General features: G+C 45.5%; 1 protein-coding gene across 5 annotated transcripts in view; it reads right to left on the minus strand.

Annotated features, from left to right (window-relative positions):
• Window positions 1-18,364, minus strand: part of LOC145789183 (putative protein phosphatase 2C 60) — a 58,980-nt gene that overhangs the window by 20,250 nt on the left and 20,366 nt on the right. The gene's annotated exons all lie outside the window — the stretch shown is intronic.

Here is an 18,364-nt window from a genome sequence, read left to right on the forward strand (position 1 = left end):
CCTGAGATGATTTCTATACTTGTTTAACTATTGCTGTTTTGTTTGGCTAAAACAATCTTATGTAAGAAAATGAGTGAATTTCTTTTATTTCTTGTATGTTGTTTGTTTTCAACTAAATTTTAAAATTTTCAACTCAACTATTAGTGAATTCTGTTTTCTGTCGTACCAGATGCTAGAAAATGAGAAACTCATTTTCCAGATTTCCAGCGAAACAAACAGAGAATTATTTTATTTTATTTGTCGTGAGCTGATTCTCATCATTCTTTATTGAAATTAGAATAGTTAAAGCAAATTATGAACTATATGGACTTGTATTGTATTTCTATTTGTCAAAATTATTTATCCTCTGTTGTTCTGCGCTTTGTAGGGTTTGAAAAGGAAATGTTTACAAGGACGAATGAGAAACAGGCTATGGAAAGAGAAGCGTATCTTTGGTCTGTCTCAGATATGTGAAGTGTACACCAAAGAAAACGACACAAACTTTATTTTACTGCTTAGAAAGTGCAAGGTTGGTTCACAGAGTTGACCCTAAATATGTCTCAGGAATTTTTTCAGATTTTTTGTGTTAAAATCCTTTGGTTTTTTATTTTTTCTTATTTTTTATTTTTTTCCTTGGATCTGACAGTGGGTGTTTTGGTTCACTTCTTATTTTTTGTATTAAATGGGGGAGTGGTGAGAGAGAGAGGAGGGTAATGTTATTTTGTGGCTTTGTATATAAGGTAGTAATTTTTTGATTGAGAATTGTGAATTCAATTTTTCAATATGTTATTTTGTGGGAAAATTAATGCTATATTAAATTGAATGGGAAAGTGAATTAATGCTATATTTGTTATTTGAATGTGAGTTATTATTTCATATTAGTGTTATTTAGTTTTATTATTGGTGTTCTTTTAGTTCATTCACATAAAATTAGCACAATTTCAAAACCAAAAAAAAATAGATAAGACGGCGTTTTTAAAATGCCACTATAACGGTTGGAATTTTTAAAATTTAAAAAACCTATGAAGGCGTTTTAAAAACGTCGCTAAAATCATAGTGACGTCACAGTATTGTTAGGGTACGACATTTGGCGGCGTTTTTAAAAACGTCGCCTATACTAATATAACGACGTTTTTCAAACGTCATAAAGTTATAGCGACGGCCGCGTCGTCGGCGTTTGGTACTAAACGTCACAAAAAGAATTAACGACGTTTTTGATACTTATAGCGGCGTTTTTTAAACGCCGCTAAAAACCTAATTTCCAGCAGTGTCTCATCAAATCCTCTAACCAAATACAACCTTAATTTATAGGAGAAATATAATTGCAAATGAAAAAGGCAGAAGCATGGTCAGCTTAACTCTCCACAAGGCATAATTAATTATGTTAAATATATTTTTCTTGTAAATACTTGCCACTCAAAATTTGAGAGTTTATTTTACGATTTGATAAGGTTTAAAAAAAAGTAAAAATATATATCAAATCCCATAAGTAGAATTTAAAGAAAGAAAAATGAACATTAAACCTATATAACCTATTCCAAATAGGTAGACGTTTTTTTTGTAGATTGGATGCTTTTCAAAATATGTGGTCTGCTTTTTCAATGTGGACTGGACATTCTAAAAGAATAGACAATAAAAAAAGGAAATTTAGCTATAAACCCTTTTTACCTTCCTTTCATTGTTAAAAGGACTAAGAAAAAAATTATACTTTCTAAACCCCCTCATAATTATAAAGTCTTGCATAAAAGACAAAATTTATTATTTAAATATTTTATATGACTATTATACCCTCAACTAATTCTTCCCACTCTCTTCCCCACTCTCTTCATTTCTAAATCCACAGACAGCTTTTGCATATATAATTAGGGAGTGTCAGATTTTTGATCAATTTGCAATCAATTTTTTGTTGGTAAAGGTTAAGAGATTTGGATTAGAGAGATGATCAGAACTGTTGCTGTTTCGCGGTGGAAGAGATCGTCGGAGATGATCGGAGAAAGCTTCGACGACGACGACGTATCGCCTTCCGATTCTCCGGTGCTGTTTCGCGGCGGAAGAGATCGTCGAAGATGATCGGAGAAAGCTTCGACGACAACGACGTATCGCCTTCCAATTCTCATGAAGTTCATGTTCTTCCCGTTGATGATAGCCTCGTCGATCGAAAAGTCATTGAATGATTGCTCAAAATCACCTCCTGCAAAGTTACAAATCAATTCTCTCTCTCTCTCTGTAGACGTCCCCCGAACGCCCCGGGAGGGTTTAGCTCCCGTTCTGTTCATTTGGGGTCACTACAGCTCGGACTCTTAAATGTCACGGTTCCTAATCTGAACCAAAGAGTCCAAATCCGGCAAATCATTTTGAGAAACTGTTTTTTGAAAAAGTAGTGCCAAACATGGACTGCTTTGCCAGATACAGAGTCGCCACCTAAATATTTTATTTTGGAAAATTTAGGAAACCCTGACTCGGTGCCAAAAGGCCACGTGTCCGTCATCACCAAAGTTGCCTCGGCTCGGGAACTTGGGTACGATTGGGGAAGGTCACTTCGTGAGCACCCCCGCTCGCCCGGTCATAGACCGGCCTCTACTAACCATGATATCAAATTTTGAAAACATTGTGAGTTCTTATTCCGGTTTATTAGCCTAGGTTACTATGTGATGCGCACAGCATATAAGTATAGACCGGGTCGCCCGAATTGGAACAAAACATTTCATGTTTGCCTTTTTCGAAAGAGGTTTTGCTACCCGCAGGTAGGCTTAAAACATTTGATGATTTACTCCAATCCAAATAACCCAACCTTCACCCACAGGCATTCAGGCAGTTATATCAGGTAAGCAAATAGCCTCATGGTAAGCATGCTATTCATGGCAGTCACTCACACGCATGCAAGGATGCTAAAGCATAAAAACTTACCGAGTACTCCAAGCCAAAATAGGCATTTATTAGAAATCATGCATGAATCCTAAGTATACAGAAATGCCTAATGCAACACATGCAAAATGCAACTATAGCAGGCTCGGCTATTCTAAGATGGTATATGAAATGCTACAACTACCATGTATTCAACTTGGAATTGAAAGTACAATGCAGTTAGTATGGTGCGCCGAGCCCGGTGCATGCAAAATGGATGAATGATGCAAACATGCTGTCATACTGTATGCTAATTTAAACATGCCCTAATCTAGCCATCATAAGCGGATAAATAAAAGGGAGAAAGACGTGGGGTTGGAAGACATACATCACACTCACCCACACTTATTACAGTTGTGCCCTCGCGCAGAGGGTCCGAATAAATATACAGTCCAAATATTACAGTCCCGAATAAAAGAATATTACAGTCCAAAATATTACAAAATCCTAATTAATTAATGAATTAACTAAGAAAGCGAATAAAACTGGCGTGCAAGCCAGGGACTGCCTTGCTTCTGATGGATGATGCATGTCCGGGTTGTCTTGCGCGGAAATCCACCGGAATGCCCCAATTAGCCTTTGTTTACACCTGTTCTTGAAATGCGTGCCAAGCCCCAAAAGGTTGCTGATTCCTTGTTTTGCTGCAACAGAGAGCAGGAAAGGGGCATAGCAATGTATTTGCACAGATATATGCATGTCTCGATCCTCGTGCCACCAATCACGCATACCGAGGCATGATGGCCGAGGAGTCGAAATGCACAACTCAATATAGGATTAATGCACATGAAACTACAGCTAAAACCTAACTCCATCATGGATAATCCGGAGTGTCGGTGACTGGGAAATTGAGACACATTCCGTCACTCGGAGTACGAAATGTACCTCGTTTCCCGTGCCCGGGCTAACTCCTATTCCGGACACGATGCAACATGCATGATATGCATGAAATGCAACTAAGATACAGAATTTCAGAATGGCAATCATTCTAACAGAATTTCAGCAACAAAATATGGGGGAAAACAGTCCCGAAATGAAGCGAAATGATACCAAATGCATGGAATTGTCCCGAAATGTGAATTTAGGCGCCCGAAATGGCCTATAGCTATGCCAAACATGCACAATATGGACATGCAATGCAAAGACAGAAGCTAGAAAGTCCCAAAAAATACACTTTCGCAGTTATAAACATGGCCAAACAGCAAGCATAGGTAGGGGAAAAATAGCATGCAAGAATAGGGGCCAAAAGAGGGGTAATGAAGCAAGTGGTATAAGGAAAACCCAAACTGAAAAAATTCCTTCTACAACACTGAAGAGGGACCAAAAATATGAATATTTACAGTATATGGAAGCCTCAAAATCAGTATACAAATATGCTAAAAATGTGATGCAAAATGAGGCTCAAAAATGGCTAAAACATGAAGTATACAAAATAATCACCAAACAGAAAAAAGTGTTAATGAAACATGAAGTATTGGCCAAAATAAGGCCACTTTCAGTTCGGACCAAGGTCCAAAAACAGAAGCAAAGGGGGTTGCCAATTTATGCAAAAATGGGGCCAAATAAGGGATATAACTACAAGTGACACATGGAGGTACCAAACAATGTTGAGCCCTTCTCCAATGTTGAAGAGGGGCTCAAAATAAGCCTAATGTCAGTTTACAACATGCTCGAAAATAAATTGCTCATGGGCCAAAAATAACATGTAAAATTATGACATATAAGAGGATCAATGAAGCAAGTGTATTATGGAGGGCTCAAACAGGGTTGAGCCCTTAATGAAAAGTGAAGGTGAGCTCAAAAGAGGCCCTTTTAAGTTAGGGCCGGAGCTTGAAACAAAAAGGAAATGGGGCTTACAAATAGATCAAGAAAAAGGGTCAAAAGGGTAAAAGTATTACTTACCCTTGAAGATTCAAACTTTTGTTGCTTCTTGGATGAATTTGCAGCTTCTTTAACCTCTGAGAAACCTTCCTTGTTGCTGGAAATTAGGTGGTGGTGGTAGAGCTTGGTGGTGTAGAAGGAATGATGGTTAGGGACTTAGGGTTTTTCAAAGAATTGAGAGCTATGGAAATGGAGTTGGCTATGGAAGCTTGAAGGAGAGTTTTTCTAACCCCAAAATACTACAAGGCTTGCTTGCTATATAGGCCAAAGAAGGGGTGTAAAGGTGGGGGAAAAGGAGAGTAATATTCCCCCACGAAATATCCCCCAGATAAAGATCTTGTCTGGGGGATATTGCCCCACAGCTGTAAAGTGCACAGTGCAAGGAAGCAGGTCGGCCTATTACTTTTGCTGCAGGGGGCCGGCCGGCCACACCCCCTAGCCGGCCGGCTAGGGGTCAAAAGGTTCAATGAGATTTTCTGGCCGGCCACCAACTGGTGAGGTTCCCCTATGTGTGTACAACACAACCATGTGGTTAAAAGTCCAAGAAAGTGGGTCCAAAGGGTTCAACATTAGCTCGGAAAGAGGGGTTCAAAAGGGTCAATTTGAATTACTGGCCGGCCATGAACTTTTAGGGGCCTCTCATGTGTGTACATCACAGATATGTGGTTCAAAGTTCAAGAAAAAGGGTCCAAGGGGTTCAACATTAGCCCGGAAGGAGGGGGTCAAAAGGGTCAAGTTGAATTACTGGCCAGCCATGAACTTTTAGGGGCCTCTCATGTGTGTACATCACAGATATGTGGTTCAAAGTTCAAGAAAATGGGCCCAAGGTGTTCAACATTAGCCCGGAAGTGCGAAAAACGGGCGCCGGAGGGCGTCGGAGGATGTATAACTGGCTGCTGCAACAATTACTGGCCTCCCACCCTTCAGTGACCTCCCTGGTGATAAAACAAAGGTACCTGCCAAAAATGAACGAAAACCGTTGCAAAACGAATGCTCGGGGACCAAAACGCGCAGTTCGGGATCCCGAAAATGGGCTGTTAAGCACCGAAAGTGGCATTCGGCCACGAAGTGGGCTTCTCAGCCTCCAGTGTCCCTCAAAAGGGAGCAAATAGGAAGTATGCCAAAAATTAGAGCAATAGGAGATGGTTAAGCGGTCCCGAACCGAGGCACACGGCCTACGGTCCCGAAAATCAGGAACCGGACTCCGAAATGGGCAAAATGGCCTACGGCCACCAAATGTAGCCTACGGCCACTGAGAGATGGTCTACTGGACCTCTCCCTTCCCTCAGGAAAAGAAACAAAGAAAACCGAGTCTGGTTCGCAAACCGAGACAAGGCACAGAAGAGGGTTCGGAAGTCCGGAGGCAGGGCTCACGGCCGCAACTCTGAAACTTCTGAACGAGCACATTATGCAACATCACCAAGCGCTCAATCGGTGACGTCTGAGTCTTAAGGTCGGTCAAAAATGGGGTGTCTACAGTTGCCCCTCTTTGACAGAACTCGGAAGTCACAAGTGACGGGAGTGAATGTCAAAGCCCAGAGACGACCCATTTTTGACAAGGCCGAAGACTTAGACAAACATACAGGATAAACAGAAATGCGCCTGCAGGCATGCCCGCAGGCAGGGGGCAAAATGCAAATGATATGCAAGAAGCCGAAGGTAACCCAATGATCATGCAAATACAGCAAGCTGTAATGAAGCAAGCATTCGCAAATAGATGCAACAGTTTTAAGCAAGAATGCAAAGCAATAACTACATTTCATGCAGTTAAGAATGCGGAGGATTATTCAATCCCCGCCACGTCTCACACGGAGAAGATACGATACCTGAGCGATTCGTCTGGTCGCACCAGCCTCAAATGAACCGTACATACAATATCGTGCCTGCAAAAGAGAGAAATTTAACAAGCACAACATGCTAACAACATATATTCAATGTGATTCTGAAAGTTCGACACACGCAGTGTCGGCAAGTGAATACATCGCGATGCGAGAAAGGAACGTGAGTGACAAAGCATGCTCAAGCGCAGAGGTATGGTAATATCAAGAAAAGCGCACAATAATGCAAGTATGCTCATGAGAATGCAAGTTATGTGCACGATAGTGCAAAACGAGCCTAAATCAGGGTGCCTGTTTGTTACGAAATAACGAGCAAGGAAACGCATGTTTCGGCGAAGGCGACTCGATCACGGCCTCCGATTCACTTCCTGGAAGGTTACAACTCATTCAAAAAGGATACACTTTGATTTTGATGAGTGATGATGAGACATATGTCAGAACTTGAAGCCGAAGTCCCGACGGAGCAATTTTGCGACCGGAAGTGTACTTTTCTTGAACTTTTTCAGGTCCCGGGAACTCCGATCTTCCTCAAAATTTGCAGAGATCTAGGTGGGCATGTGGGGAACATGGCCGGCCATTTATCTTCCCAAGGGGGGGTGGCCAACCGTTTTCCAATAAAGCTAATGGCTGGCCGGCCATTTCTGCAAAAAGCAGATAGCTGGCCGGCTAGAAATAGGGGCCGGCCGGCCATGTGCTTTTTCCGGGGGTATTTTGGTCTTTTTCGCTCCCTTTTGGCATGCCTCTTCAACCAAGACTTGAGGCTTATAAAAGGCAGCCGAGGCCCCTTCCTTTTCTTGCCTCCTACAATGCTTTCCTCTCCAGATCTGAGTTTCATGCGCGTTTTCCAACGCCCCGCGCAAATTGTTTTCGTAAAAACATTCAGTTTCAAGCACTTTGAAGCGATTAAATTCCGGTTTCGGAGCTTCTTTTTGCATTTTCGCCACTTGAGGTAAGTTTGTCTCAATATTTGGAATATTTTCTCGGGGGTTGACTTTTGTTGACTTTTCATTTCCCGAGAGTTGACTTTTGTTGACTTTTTCCAATTTTGGCCCATTTTGCTCATTTTTGCTCCTTTTTGCAGATCCTTTGAAAATGGCGGGCAATTCTCCCCACGGTGGAGGTTTTCCAGGTGCCGGCGATGATTTCGATCCCATGACTCTACCCCCGAGGACCCGACCTTTCATTCCCGGGAGGTACCGTCCGTCAACGCATGTCCTCCCTCGTGCTGTCTTCCGTCACTTTACCAGCTTTGACGAGCGAGCACCCGGGGATCTGCTTCTCAGAGAGCCGGAGCAGCATCTCTCTCACGAGGCCCGAGAGGTATTTACCTCATCTTCTGTATTTTACATTTCGCACCTTTGCCATGCTTGAACATGCAGTTTAGCTTATGACATAGTACTTTGCTTGTGTCCTGAACATGTAGTTTCAACACTCGAATTTCTGAACACTCGGCTCATTAATTAATTGCGAACACACGGCCCACGTTTAGAACACACGGCTCAAACACTGATTTGTCGAACACACAGCTCGAATTTGAAAGTGAACACACAGCCCATACTTTAAATTTTCTGAACACGCAGCCCAGATTAGATAGTGAACATGCAGCTCACACTAGTTGAAATTTGAACACGCAGCCCACAATTTAACTGAAAGTTGAACACGCAGCCCAAACTTCAAATTTTCTGAACACGCAGCCCAGATAGATAGTGAACACGCAGCCCGCAATTTAACTGAAAGTTGAACACGCAGCCCAAATTTCAAATTTTCTGAACACGCAGCCCAGATAGATAGTGAACACGCAGCCCACAATTTAACTGAAAGTCGAACACGCAGCCCAAATTTCAAATTTTCTGAACACTCAGCCCAGGTAGATAGTGAACACGCAGCCCACAAGTTAACTGAAAGTTGAACACGCAGCCCAAACTTCAAATTTTCTGAACACGCAGCCCAGATAGATAGTGAACACGCAGCCCACAATTTAACTGAAAGTTGAACACGCAGCCCAAATTTCAAATTTTCTGAACACGCAGCCCAGATAGATAGTGAACACGCAGCCCAAACTTCAAATTTTCTGAACACGCAGCCCAGGTAGATAGTGAACACGCAGCCCACAATTTAACTGAAAGTTGAACACGCAGCCCAAACTTCAAATTTTCTGAACACGCAGCCCAGATAGATAGTGAACACGCAGCCCACAATTTAACTGAAAGTTGAACACGTAGCCCAAACTTCAAATTTTCTGAACACGCAGCCCAGATAGATAGTGAACACGCAGCCCAGAATTTAACTGAAAGTTGAACACGCAGCCCAAACTTCAAATTTTCTGAACACGCAGCCCAGGTAGATAGTGAACACGCAGCCCACAAGTTAACTGAAAATTGAACACGCAGCCCAAATTTCAAATTTTCTGAACACGCAGCCCAGGTAGATAGTGAACATGCAGCCCACAAGTTAACTGAAAGTTGAACACGCAGCCCAAACTTCAAATTTTCTGAACACGCAGCCCAGATAGATTTGCATGTAGTTTATTTCACTTCATCGGCACACAGCCCATTTCATCTCATTGGCACATAGCCCAGTTCAATCTCATTGGCACACAGCCCATTTCATCTCATTGGCACACAGCCCAGTTCAATCTCATTGGCACACAGCCCATTTCATCTCATTGGCACACAGCCCATTCATTTCATTGGCACACAGCCCATTTGTTTCATTATTGACACATGTATTCATTCTGAATGCAGGTTGGTTCCCGTAGTGTGCGGGGGTACGGTTCTACCATCGCGCGGGATTGGTATGCCGAGCTCCCGGAGGCCGTCCGAGATTTGGTAGATTTGGCAGGATTCGGACCCTTCTGCGTCGGGTTGTCACGTTGTCCTGCCAGGAGGACACTGATGGCAGCCCTGGTAGAGAGATGGTGGGACACCACCAATTCCTTTCATTTCTCTGCTACCGGGGACATGACCATGACCCCTTTTGACTTTGCTGTATTGACCGGCTTAGACGTCGGAGGTTGGTCCATCCCCTACGATGAGGATATGGGCGAGTGGGAGGCCGCCTGGATGTATTTATTGGGGGCTCGCCCACCTGTTGACAGGGTCTCAGGGAGAGTCCGATACACTTGGTTCTCTTCCCACTTCCGGCGGGCGGAGATGGTGCCTGAGAGTCCCGAGGAGACGGAGCAGTACGCCCGTGGTTTCCTGATGTTCCTCTTCGGGACTACCCTGTTCGCCGACAGAGGGAACACAGTTGGGTTATACCTACTGAGCGCTCTGGTTGACCTATCACAGGTCCATCGATATGACTGGGGTGGCGCCGGCCTAGCTACCCTTTACTTTTATATGAGCGCGACCTCCCGCGGGCGGGGCGATTTACTTGGCGGCTACTGGAGAGCCTGGGAGGTACTTTCTGTCCCCTTGATTTACATTTCTGCTTCTCATTACTTGTACATTGCACACACAGCGTACTTTTACAGTCTGTATTTTGCTCTCAGCATTTCGTACTTACATTCTGCATTGCTTTTCTCAGCTATGGGTCTATGTATACTTCCCATCATTAGCCCCAGAGCTGGAGGTGGTAGGGATTCCCATGACCCCATATTCATTGATATTCGAGGGCCCGCACCGGCCGAGACCTCGAGAGACCCTCCTTCGCCTGCGACAGTACTTTGACACTGTGCGACATTCAGAGGTACCTCAGAACTTTCAGTTCTTTTCATTTTCATCTTTGATTTGCTCTGTATATTCTCGATTTTTGATCGGTTTATGCATTTATCATCTGCAGATCACATGGCAGCCCTGGGTGTCCCTGGGTGATGGTCTTCGACTTCAGTACACCGGAGCATCGGACATCTCCTAGTATAGGGTCCTGCTCGAAGGGCCGGTTGGCAGGGTATGGTTCCTGGGGGAGCGCTTTCTGCGCCAGGTATGGGGGTATCTTTCTCAGGATATTCCCGCAGTACCCCCAGCCAGTATGCGGACCGCTGACAGGCTCTCTTACTCGGAGGTAGTCGGCGCCATGCTGGGTACTGATGCTTTACTATACATTGAGGAGCGGGACTACGCCACTTACCGTCACATATATTTGATGCCTCCATTGACGGAAGCTTGTATCCCGATGATGAGGCCTGCCGGTATGTCATCCTCGGGCTGCAGACGCCCCTTCTACTAGCAGGGCCGGTACATCTAGGGGTGGGAGTAGACCGGTTCCTCCGGCTCCGTCGATCCATCCTCATCCCGGATGGCCAGATATGCCTACTGAGTTGATGGCGTGGCAGTATGGGGCTATTTCTCCGACTCCGATTCCACTAGAGCCTCTGATGCCCAGTGATCGATACGCCATTGATCCGGACTCACCGCCGGTATGCTCCACTTTTTTCGTTTCATCATTCAGATGTTTAGACACTCTTCTGTTCACTGATGATTATGAGCTCATTTTTGCAGCCATCGCGAGGGTACATGGAGGAGGTGGTTGGACTGGTGGCCGCACTCGAAGGCATGGTCCTGCGTAGGGAGGCACAGTTGTCTGTTGCGGGCATCCAGGTACCCTTCAGTTTTCTGGCATTTATCATACTTCTGATGACATGCTGATTTCTACTGCATCGATAGACTACTTATGTAGAGCACATCTGACACACACCCCACTTGGACACTGTATTTACATGCACCCACTTCATGTAGCCTCTGCTTGTATCTGCATCTGATGCATATATTTGGACTGATGCATTTGAATTGAACTCTTTGTTTTCAGATGCCTTCATGGTCCGGTCAGCCGCAGGCCAGGCCGCCTGGGCCTCATTGGGGAGCTGGGCCATCTAGGCCTTTTCAGGGGGCGGGGTCATCTCGGCCTTCCCGAGGAGCCGGGCCATCTAGGCCTTTTCGAGGAGCTCGAGGGGGACCTGTCCGCAGACGCAGGGCTCACGTTGTGGAGGTGGAGCCTGATGAGGAGGAGGAGGAGACTACCGACCGTCAGTCAGAGACATCTGCTGAGGAGGGAGGCTCCGGTTTTGGCTCGGGGAACAGAGGCGAGGGTGAGGAGGATCCTGAGGATGACAACTCCGACTCAGATGATGATGATGGTGCGGAGATTGTCCCGCAGAAGAGGATGAGGCGTGCTTCTCGTTCCCGCTCCTGAGGACTTTGATGTTGCTATTTCCTGCTTTATTTTTCTTTTACTAGTAGTTTGTAGCACTTTGCACATTGTTAGGCAGTTTTATTTTTTGTAAAACTTGTACCTTTGTTTGTTGTAAAGCATGATGAGATGAAATAGCTTTTGAAAAGGTGTTTGTATTTTAAACTTTTAGCATCGTATCGCATCAATTATTTTGCACAAAAGTGAAATTGAATGGAAATGCGCATTGTGTAATTACCAAGTCAGGTAGTGAACCGACGCAACAAACTAAACAACTCAACTTACTAAGATATAACAGGACCTTTGGCAAGTTTACAACTCGATAAGCAAAATGCAACAACACAAATAAACAAGACTTTAACAAAAATTGCTTAATCAGAGAGCAATGACTCAAAAACACAAAACACGTCCGCTCGACAAACAACTCGATAAGCAAAATGCAACAACTCGATAAACAAAACTCAACAACAACAAAGCGTACTTCTGACGATCTGGGCACCGGAACGCATCCGAAACAGAGGGAGATGAAGGCCTTTGACTCTCCCGTTGCATGGAAATGCTTGGAACTCTCCCTCGAAGGGTAAAACAGGGCCAAGGAGATACACTGCAGCATTGCCAGCCATCCCTGGGAGCCGGCCGGCCATTTTTGTGGAGAGAGACAACTGGCCGGCCATTTCTGCAAAAAGTAAATGGCTGGCCAGCCAGAAAAGGTGGCTGGCCGGCCATTCAGTCCTGCAGCCTCCAGATTTTTGACACGTGTCCTCGTGAATAGTGTTTTTCCTTCTATAAAAGCCTCAACTTCGGGAACCTTCATTTCATCTTAGTTTTAGACAAAGATGGAGGCGTTTCTCGCAGAAAATGTCACATCTTGGATCTCTTCTCTAGATGGCTCGGAAAAGCCGAATTTCTGGGGTTTCGGCTTGAATGCACTATTCACGCTGAGCCGTACTCCGTTACAGTTTCCTTTTCTCCATGCCGCGGCAAGGTTCTGGAATCCAGTGACGCATGTTTTTAGCTTTGGCGGCCAAGAGATGTGCCCCACTTTCGAAGATTTTCAGGTTTTGATGGAGTCTGAGTGCTCTGAAGTGATCTTGCCTCAGCTCCGTTTTGGTCACGCCTAGGCTTTAGGGCGGATGTGTGGGCTCACGGCGCATGACGCTCGATCTCTGATCTGCAGTGGGGAGCTGGACATCCTCGGCTTGATCCATCGTTTTTCCGACGCTGGTGACCGCAGCAACCATTATTGGCAGGGTTTCCGGCAATACGCCCTCTGCTTATGTTTGTTGTCTCACTTTCTGCTTTCCTCGGGCTTTGGCGGGGCTAGCATTCGCTTGATTGAAGTCGCCCAAGGTTTGAGGGAAGGAAAGAGCTGTATTGCCATGACCTTGGCCGAGACACTGATGGGCTTAGATTCTGTCTATCGCCGGGAGGCGACTAGGTTTGCCGGGAGTCCACTGCTGCTACAGGTAATATTTCCCACCCGACCTCACATATATATTTGCTCACGTCACTCGACCCTCTGGCTCATTTTTTTTTCTCACAAAACCCTTGTCTTACTTTTCTCTCATCGTACACCTCTCTGTTCTTTATTCTCTCATTTTCCATCCCTCCCCTAGGTATGGTTAATGGACAAGTTGCAGGTTGTGGACTCTTGCCCGGCCTATTCAGCTCGAGGCTACTTCTTTCGGCAGCGCCTAGTCAATGCTCTTGACGAAAGGTGGTGGTTCGATTGGATGTGCAATTTATCCGCAGACGGCATTGCTTGGCGTTGCCCTTGGCTCAACCTCCCGGCAATGAGCTATAGTATGTCTCGGCTGATTGGGATCCAATTGATTGGTCTAACCCACTGCGTATTCTATTTTCCGTTCCGGTTCCTGCGTCAGTTTGGCCATGATCAGACTTGCCCACCGGAGGGGATTGAGTACCCAGCCGCTTTCCCGGTCCGGGGTGCACAGCTTGCCCGATATGCCACAGCATGGAGGACTAGAGAGTTCCTGGCCCCTGCTTCCACTTTCAGTTGCACTTTGTCCGATGAGTGCGTGGATTGGCTCAATGAGGAGGCACAGGTTGGGCCCAGCTTGGCATCAGATGCTTCGTCCAGCTCTGGGAGGGGACGTAGAGATACTTGATTCAACTATGCCCCAAATTTATTGCTTGTTTAGCATTTTCAAGTTTTCTTTATGAATGTACCAAAAAAAGCAACCTCGATTGTAATGCAAGAGCAGGAGAACTCTATTTTGAAATCAATGAAATTGAAAGTTGTGGTACTGAAAATTTTCCGCTTTTGGTCCAAAAACGGTCTTAGTCGTAAAAAGATTGATTTGAACAAAGCCAACTTTTATTAAAACTTTTCAAAACTATTTTCGATGTGGATCAGAATTGGACACGCCGAAAATCTGTCACTGAGATGCACAACCCCAGATCCCCGCAACTGGAAAGTTGCCCCTAGTCTGAAGAACAATGCGGCACTGCACAGCAACGGAAAGTTGCCCCTAGTCTGAGTAACTTTGCACCGTCGCGGCAACGGAAAGTTGCCCCTAGTTTGAATAGCACTGTACCGGAGATCACGATAAATGCTGATGGATAAAGATGACTGAGATGATCAAAATGGACAGAGTTGATCGGGGAAAAGTTTATGGCTGAACTTCAAGGTGAAGCTGCCTACGTATCCCAAAGATGGGAATCAAGCCTTACGTAGTTCAGGCTAAGGTTCACTCGAGTATTTTCACTCTCCTTTTGCGCTCTAATTTTTGCCAAGGCCGCCCTTTGCGGGTTTTCAACCTTGCGAGCTCAGTTTTTGTATTTTCTAATTTTTTGTGCTCTGACTTTTGCCTAGGTCGCCCTTTCGGGTTTTCGGCCTAGCGAGCCTCTCAAGGATAGTATTTCTTCAACTTGTCCATATTGATTGGTTGTGAGAACTCCAAGCCATCTAGATCCATCAGAACCACAGCCCCACCTGACCAGATAGCTTTGATGATGTAAGGACCAGTCCAATTGGGTTTGAACTTGCCCCTTGGGTCGTGGATGGGAGCTCGGTTGTCTTTGAGTACCAAATCTCCTTCTTTCAGATTCCTGGACTTAACCTTCTTGTTGAAAGCCCGGGCAATTCTGCGTTGATAGCCTTGGATGTGGTACAGTGCTTTCAGTCTTCTTTCATCAAAGAGCATGAGTTCTTCGAATCTGCTTTGCTGCCAATCTGCTTCGGCTATTCGGCATTCAGCCAATACTCGTAACGACGGAACCTCAATCTTAATGGGTAGAACAGCCTCCATTCCATAGACCAATGAATATGGAGTTGCTCCAGTTGAAGTTCTGATTGAAGTCCTGTAGCCCCACAGAGCAAATGGCAGCTTGTCTGGCCAATCTCGATAGGTTTCCACCATCTTCTGTAGTATATGCTTGATATTCTTGTTGGCGGCCTCAACCGCTCCGTTGGTCTGCGGCCGGTATGTAGATGACTTATGGAAAGCCACATTGTATTTCTCCAACAAGTCTATCACTTCTTTCTTGAAGTGGGAACCATTATCTGAAATTATTTCGTTTGGCACCCCGTAGCGACAGATGATGTTGTTCCTGATGAACTTTGCGACATGCGACGCCTTCAACACCGCCTATGATTGGGCCTCAACCCACTTTGTGAAATAATCTATCGCTACTAGGATAAACTCATGCCCGTTTGACCCCTTCGGGGTAACAGCTCCGATCACATCAATTCCCCAGACTGAAAAAGGCCACGGCGAAGTCATGTTGTACAGTTTTGACGGCGGGATGTTCATGCGGTTTGCATGAATTTGACACTTGTGGCATCGCCGAACAAAGCTAATACAATCCTCCTCCATGGTTGACCAGTAGTAGCCCTGTCTGAGGATCTTTCTGGCCAGCATCACTCCATTCATGTGTGCACCGCACTCCCCCCCATGGATGGCTTCCATCAGGCGTCTTGACGCTTCAGCTTCTACACAGAGCTTATGCATTCCCAGATGGCCCCTTTTGTACAGCTTTCCCCCGCAGATGATAAACTGAGCAGCCATTCTTCTGACAGCCCTCTTATCCTTGGCATTTGCCCCTAGTGGATATGTCTCCTTTTCCAAGAAGTTCCAGATGTCGTAATACCAGGGGTTGCCGTCTTGAACTTCATCTATGGCGGAAATTGACTCGTATGCTGGCACGAACTTCTGATCAATAATGACTGGACGCATCCGGACTCCGGACGCGATGTCTATCATAGAAGATAGAGTTGCTAGTGAATCTGCAAACCTGTTGCTCTCTCTTACGAGGTGGGTGAAATTTAGCTTCTCAAATCGAGGAATTAACAAATCCAAGGTTTGGTGGTAGATTATCATCCTTTCCTCCTTGACCTTCCAATCTCCTTTTGCTTGAGACACAACAAGGTTCGAGTCCCCAATGACGTCCAACCGTCTTGCCCCTAGTTCCAGGGCTGCTTCCAGGCCAGCAATACATGCCTCATACTCTACTTCATTGTTGGAAACTTTGAACCGGAGCTTGAATGCTAAAGGAATACGGGAATCATCAGGCGCTATCAGCAACACCCCTATCCCATACCCATACTGGTTTGACGCTCCGTCAAAGTACATCGTCCAAGTTTCATCTTCGACGTGTAGAATAGCTTCATCTGGGAATAGATACTCAACCGCTTCATCCCCCTCAACCGGGTGGTCGGCAAGGAACTCCGCTACCGCTCTCCCTTTTACCGACTTGCGCGTTACATACTTCAAATCAAATTCGGAGAGCAACAGCAGCCAACGAGCTAGCCTACCCGTAAGTGCTGGTTTCTCGAAAAGATATTTAATGGGATCCAAACGCGAAACCAACGTTACAGAGTGGGCTAACAGGTAGTGCCGCAGCTTCCTGGTTGCCCATACCAAGGCCAAACAAACCTTCTCCAGCGGTGTATAGCGAGTCTCGTAATCCAGCATCTTTTTGCTCAGATAGTATATGGCCCTTTCCACTTTGTCTTCTGACTCCTGCGCGAGCATGCAGCCCATGGTAGTCTCAGTTACCGAAAGGTACAGTATCAACGGTCTCCCCGGCTCTGGCGGTGACAACACGGGTGGATTCTGTAGATACTCTTTGATCTGCTCAAAAGCTGCTTGACATCGGCCGTCCCATTGGAATTTCTTTCCTTTCTTCAGGAGACCAAAAAGTGGTTCACAAGTCAAGGTTAATTTAGAAATAAACCGTCTTATGAATTGCACTTTGCCCAGAAAGCCTCGCACCTCCTTTTCAGTCCTTGGTGGTGGCATTTCTAAGATGGCCTTGATTTTGGAAGGGTCGACCTCGATGCCCCTTTGTGTGATCAGAAACCCTAGCATCTTCCCTGCTGTAACACCAAACGTGCATTTCTGGGGATTCAGTCGCAGCCGAAACTCTTTGATCCTTTGAAAGAATTTTTGTAAGGCGGTGTAGTGGCCTTCTCTATCTTTGGACTTGACAATCATGTCGTCCACATACACCTCGACCTCTTTATGGATCATATCATGCAATATTGTAGTTGCTGCCCGTTGATACGTAGCTCCAGCATTTTTCAACCCGAATGGCATCACTCTATAACAATATGTCCCCCACGGGGTAGTGAACGCAGTCTTCTCCCGGTCTTCGGGTGCCATCACTATCTGATTATAGCCTGAGAAACCATCCATAAACGAAAGCAAGGCGTGTCCTGCCGTGAAATCCACTAATTCATCGATGTGTGGCAAGGGGAAGTCGTCCTTCGGACTGGCCCTGTTCAAATCTCTGAAGTCTACACAGACCCGAATTCTGCCATCCTTCTTTGGCACCGGAACTATGTTGGCCAACCAAGTTGGATATTCAGATACCAGCAGGAACCCTGCGTCAATTTGCTTGGTGACCTCTTCCTTAATTTTGAGGGCCCAGTCCGGGCGAATCCTTCTGAGTTTCTGTTTGACAGGGCGGGCCTCGGGATCAAGAGGGATCCGGTGCTGTACAATCTCAGGATCGATTCCAGGCATGTCTTCATAGGACCACGCGAAAACATCTTTGAAATCTTTTAATAAAGCGACTAAGCGCTCGCGCTCCTCTGAAGACAACGTGGACCTGATCTGGACCAGCCGCGGGTCCTTCTCAGTACCAACATTCACAGTAGTGATTTCATCCATTAAAGGTTTAACAAATCTCTCCTGCTCTTGATTAATTAATCGTTGCAAAACTGGGGGAATTTCTTCCTCGCTGTTTTCATCAAAATTTTGAAAATCCTGATTTAAGCAATAAATCAAAGGCACAGAAAAATACTCGGAAACCACATCCACATCATTCTCATTAAATACTTCCAAGCCGTCAGATTCCTCTGTTACGACAGACTCAAAAGAAAATGAAAAAGACGACCTAGACAGGACTGTGGCATCTGGGTTATCACCCCCAAGAATACCGGACTCAGACTCAGTCGAGCTGGAATCTGATTCTGACTCACAAGATTCGGTAGAATCAGATTCCGGCTCACTACCTGACCCGGAACTGCTAGATAAAAAGCCTTCTTCATACTGCCAGATGAGAGAAGGTGCGATAGATGCATCCAAGATCGGCGCTGGAAAGCCCGCAGCTATTTCATCTCCAATCACAGAAACCGAAGAGTTATCCCCCAAGCACTCTTGGCCGAT

This window comes from Camellia sinensis, chromosome 7 (genome assembly GCF_055761805.1).
Source record: "Camellia sinensis isolate YWXY chromosome 7, ASM5576180v1, whole genome shotgun sequence".
Lineage (NCBI taxonomy): Eukaryota > Viridiplantae > Streptophyta > Magnoliopsida > Ericales > Theaceae > Camellia > Camellia sinensis.